Source organism: Thermobia domestica, chromosome 7, assembly GCF_964235325.1.
Source record: "Thermobia domestica chromosome 7, izTheDome1.hap1.1, whole genome shotgun sequence".
In the NCBI taxonomy this organism is placed as follows: Eukaryota; Metazoa; Arthropoda; class Insecta; order Zygentoma; family Lepismatidae; genus Thermobia; species Thermobia domestica.
Window position 1 is genome coordinate 299,642,998 of NC_137460.1, and position 6,000 is coordinate 299,648,997.

Here is a 6,000-nt window from a genome sequence, read left to right on the forward strand (position 1 = left end):
GTAATGTGAAAGAGATTTGAGATGGTTTATATCGACTTGTTTCGATTGAGATGGTTTATAACGACTTGCTTCGGTTCATTCGAAGACCAGTACGATTCAGACCCGTACGTGAGCTGGATCTTTCCGCACAGTATATCGTGCATCATAATCCGCGAAGATCCATCCGTGGTCTGTAGGGCAAGTAAATAATCAGCTCCGAAACTTATCTCACCTAGCTAAATTAACTTACGGCCAAAGTGTACTTGTGTCAAGTCACTTTCTGTAATCGCGAATTTTACTCTTCGTTACAATTTATTTTATAAAGTAGGAATGGTTGCAATTATGTAAGTACAATAAGTCGTATATTATAACTATGCATAACTGATTAATTAAAATAGTGCAGGATATAGTTAACTAGGTCTCATTATGACGTTGGCTAGGTGTATCCTTAAGTAGAAAGGAAGCTTACTATCGCTTTCTCTCGAAATTCGTCTTCATGGAGAATGACTCTTTCTATACATTTATAATTACGTTGTGCTATGTTTATGTTGCATATTATAGCTGTCATTCTAGGTTGAATGTTTTTCGATTTGGACAGCACGATCCTAAAACCCAGGATCTTTGATACTTTATACTACAGTTCTTATGATCCTTTGTAATTAACTCTAAATAGAACTATAATTTACTACAATTAAAGGTATCGAGAGTTCCTAGTTGATTTGCTTTCATTTAATGTCTAATTTGTAACTGGTGCTTTCATTTAATGGCTAATTAGTAACTGAATACCTAAGTTATATCTTAACTATTTTCTAAATATATATATATATATATATATATATATATATATATATATATAGACTAAAATCATTTCTAGATCTATTACAATTATATAGAAGTATCACATATATGATTGAAAAGGAAAAAAACCTTATATTTACCCTATTTGGGTAATACCTGGGTATTTACCCAGGGTAAATACCCAAAAAATAATTACCGGTAAAAATCCCATCACTAGCCAGCACACGTAAATACATTAAAATGAAAAATCTCACACGAGCCAAGAGTGCGGAAAGGGATTTACTGGACGTGGAAATTTGGCGACACATGTTAACACATACGGGTGAAAAGCCCCAGAGATGCCTAGAATGTGGAAAGAGATTTACTAAGAATTCAGATCTGGTAAAACACACAACAACACATACAGGTCAAAAATCATACACATGCCAAGAATGTGGAAGGGCATTTACTGAACGTGAAAATTTGATAAGACACGTTTTGATACATACAGGTCAAAAACACCAAAGGTGCCAACAATGTGAAAAGAGAATTACTCCTAGTTCAAGTTCGAAAAGTCACAAGTTAATAAATAAGGGTGAAAAAGCTACACGTGCAACGAAAGCGGAAAGAGGTTTACTCATCGTCGATATTTGGCAAGACACGTCTTAATACATACAGACGCAAATCACTACATGTGCCAACAGTGTGGAAAGACGTTTACTGATAGTTCAACTTTTGCAATACACGTGTTAATACATACAGGTGAAAAGTCCCACAGATACCAGGAATGTGGAAAGGGATTTACTCAGAGGTCAAGTCTCGCAGCACACATGTTAATACATACCAATGAAAACCACCACATGGACAAGAATGTTGAAAGGCATTAGTTTAAATTTTGAAAACACATGTTAATATATATAGGTGAAAATCTCAAACGTGCCCACAGTGTGGAAAGAGGTTTACTTATAGTTCATGTTTGGCAGCACATATGCTATTACATACTAGAGAAAAGCCCATAGCTGCCAAGGACGTGGTAAAAATTTACTCAAAGTTAAAATTGAAAACACAGAGGTTAATACATACAGGTGAAAAAAACTTAAACGTGCCACGAATAAGGAGACAGAATTACTCGTCGTGAAAATTTGGTATAACACATGTTAATACATACACTTGAGAAACCCACACGTGCCAAAAATTTGGAAAGAAATTTATTCAAAGTTCAAATTTGGCAACACATGTTAATACATATTGGTGAAAAAAAGTCAAAACGTCCCAAGAGTATAGAAGAGGATTCACTGATAGTTATAGTTCGACAAGACACATGTTGACACATAGAGGTGATGAGCTCACGGGCGCAAAAATTGTTAAAAGGGAGTTATTAGAAAATATTCGGTAAAGCACATATTCCTACATAGAGATGCAAAAAAAACCCGGCTTTTTTGAATCGATGGTTTTTTGCACATAAAAAGCCGGCTTTTCTGGGAATTTTGAGAATTTTGGCTTTTTTCATTTTCATGATTTTTCTATGTAAATAGCTTTCTTATCGTCTACTCTAAAGCTAAATAAGATTTCATGACCTAAATGCTATATTTCGCTCTGGAATTCATTATCATGATGGATGGAACACATGTTTTATAAATTAAAGTAAACATACAGTACGTAGTATTTAATGGCAGCTGTAGAAGATATTTAACTTTATTTTAACTTCTGAGTTATCGACATTTATTCTTTCGTACATCATTTCTTTTTAGTCATCTGTGTTTCATTTCCTAGAGCTTAGTAGGCCTACTCCAGCTTCTACTACATAAGTTAAATTTTCTTTTTCAATATATCCGTTAGAGCGTACGTTTGTCAGTATATCTGTCAAAGCGTACTTCCACATTCTTGTTATACTGTAGCTCTGCAATGATTTAGCAATAATCTTCCGGATACAAACTTGAATACCATTTTATACAAATAATCAGTACCAGATTCAGAAAAGTATTTTGAGAGGTGTTTCTCTGCTTAATGTTTTTTTTTCCTAAAATTTCCTAATTTTTATTTGGGAGTTTATGAGTACAAGCATAACAAACTATTCGGTTTGTTTGTATATTCAGCAATAAGCTTCCGGATATAAGCTTGAAGACCATTTAATACTGATAATCAGTGGCGGATTTAGAAAAGTATTTTGGGAGGGGTTTTTCTTATTAATGTTTAGTTTTTCTAAAAATACATAATTTTTATTTGAGAAGAGCTTAAAGTTTATGACTAAAGGCATAACAAATATTTCGTTTGTTTTAGAAATTCTGTAATTTCGAGGTACAAACTTCACCTGTAAAACATCCCCACCCTAACCTCCTTCGCAAATCCGTCACTGCTAGTAATTAGTAATAACAACAATTAAAAACGAAAAGAAAGGAAGTTGGCCAGAACTCACAGTACAACCATTTTCTCTACATTCACAGATACAATCAAGAAAAACTTTTGTCAAAATGGTCGAATGCAGGGTTGAATCCCGGACTTCCCGATAGAAGCGCAAAACTAACCACTCACTCATGGTTGTTGTGCAGTTGTGCTTAACTTAAATATATTCTCTCTCTCTATGGTCTTGGAATCCAAAGGTTCAATGTCCCGTTCACAAAAGCTCTCCACTGACCTCAATCCTTAGCCAACTGGATACAGTTTTTACTTTGTATTCCTATTTCTGCGAGATCCATTTTAATAGTATCCTCCCATCTGCGCCTAACGGACATTTTCTGATTGGATTTCCAGTTAAATCTTTGAAAGCGTTCCTACCTTCTTCCATTCTGACTGCATGACCTGCCCACCTGAGCCTCCTATACTTGATGACCGTAACGATGTTTGGTAAACCGTATAAATTATGCACTTCTTCGTTATGAAGTTTCCCTCACTCCCGTTCCTCTTGGATCCGAATATTCATCTCAGGAGTTTATTTTCAAATACTTTCAGTCTGCGTTCTTCCATCAAGCGATCATGTTTTATAACCATAAAACACAACAGGCATGTTTATCGTTTTATAATTTTAAGCTTTAAATTCCGCGACAGAATTCGGGGCGACAAAATACTTTGAACTGAATAATAACACAAATTTCCTGATTTTAGTCGACATTTAATTTCTTTGTGGATATGATTTTGGTCTGGTGATATTGATCCCAGATATTTGAAAGTATCCACTTTGTCGAAAGTATTATTTGATATTTTAACGCATCTATAATTTGCCATATTACGATCCCAGTGAACTTCCATGTATTTAGTTTTTCTCTGTATTTACTTCTAAACTTAAGCGTTTAATAAGGACTCTGCATTTCTTTCTATTGTTCTCGTATCATCCCCTACTAAATTTATATCATCAGCATATATCATAACGTGGTGAATACAATTCAGCTCTAGGGCCTGGTAACCATCTTTGATTTTTCTTATAGCGTACTCCGGAACAAAGCTGAACAATAATGGCAATATCGCATCTCCTTGTTTCAGGCCATTCTCGACGTGGAAGCTCATGGACAAGAATTTTTCTGCTTGGACTTTCCTTTGGGATTCATTTAAACACATTTTAATTAATCTAACTGGAGTTTTCGGTATTCCGAATTCTGTAAGAATGTTGTACAATATTTCCCTCCTATCCGAGTCGAAAGCCTTTTTGAAACCAATAAACAGCTGATGTACTGGGTAATATATTCCCATTTCTTTTCGAGCAATTACCGAATAGTAAATATCTGGTCAAAAATTGATCGATTTCCCTAAATCCACACTCATAATCTCCAATAATTACATCTGCATATGGAATCAATCTTGTTAATAGAATGTTAAGAGAAATGCCTCGATAATTATTATATTCAGTTTTGTCGCCTTTCTTGTGAATTGGAACAGTGATTGATTCTTTCCACTCTTCTTAAATGTATTCCAAAGTTTTTTTTTTAAGTTTCGTAATGATATGTTGAATTCCTGCCGTTAAAAATTCTGAAACCTTCAGGGCTGAGTAAACCATGATGGTGGTTCTAAGTCTAGGAAACCGCACGATCAGACGAACAGTCTATTACGCATATGATCTATTAACAGAAAATTTTGTACTTTTCCGATCCTGAACAAGCTTAAGGAATAGTCAGTGAATTATACCTATAGAATTCAGAATTTTACCGATTTTGCAGATTCCAAGCACCTGATAGGTGGTAACATTATTACGTATGTGATCAATGAATGAAAAAATTGTTTGAATATTCATATGTATATGAAATTTAAAACGTAAAAATTTCAAGAATGTACAGGATCACCGGAAACTAAGCTCTTGATGGGCAGCTTTTAAGATTGTCATATAAATGTATTTCTTTCATGTTTTATTTTTTGTTTCAAAACGAAGGTGTGTAATATTTTGAAGTAATAAAACTACATACAATTTAGATAGTTATTTGTGTATCTTTTTTTTAAAAAAGTACTTATTTTTGTGTATAAGAAGTTAAAAAATTATATATATATATATATATATATATATATATATATATATATATATATATATATATATATTGGTTAATAAATATGTTAAGAATTTTAAAAAAAATCTTTTCGAAATTCATGGTTTATTTTAGAGGTTCTATATTATTATCTACATCAACCACTAATCAAATGAGTTCTTGTGCTGTAGAGAAGCGAAACAAAGTCTGCTTTATTAATTTAAAACAAAATTTTGAAAAAAGTCCAAAATTTCCCTAACAAAAAAGTGAAGCAGAAAAAACCGAGTTTTTCGAAAAATGCCGGTTTTTTCCGAGCTCTTGCATGTCTATTCCTACATGCAGCTAAAACCTCATTATTGCCAAAAGTATCGAAAGGTATTCCGGGAAAAACTGTTCTGGTAAACAAGTCACATATACAGGTGAACAGCCTCACAAATGTGCCAAGATTGTGAAAACGTATTTACTAAGAAGTCAGACTTAGCAGCACATATAGTTGAAAATGCATAGAGTTGAAAGGTCTCACACGTGTCAAAAGTTTGAAAAGTTTGGATTTCCATTTTAGTAACACTTAGATTCACACGTACATGTATAAAACTTTAAGTGACCGAAACTGTCCAAACTGATTTATTAAAAATTCACTTGGCAAAAGCTATATCGATATTACAGACGTAACCCCAGACATGCATAGTGTATGGAAAAAGATATAGTCTAAGTTCAGATATTTATTTATTTATAATAGGTTTCAGATACAGCCAATTTTACACTGAAACATTTTAGACACTTGTGTAACATAACA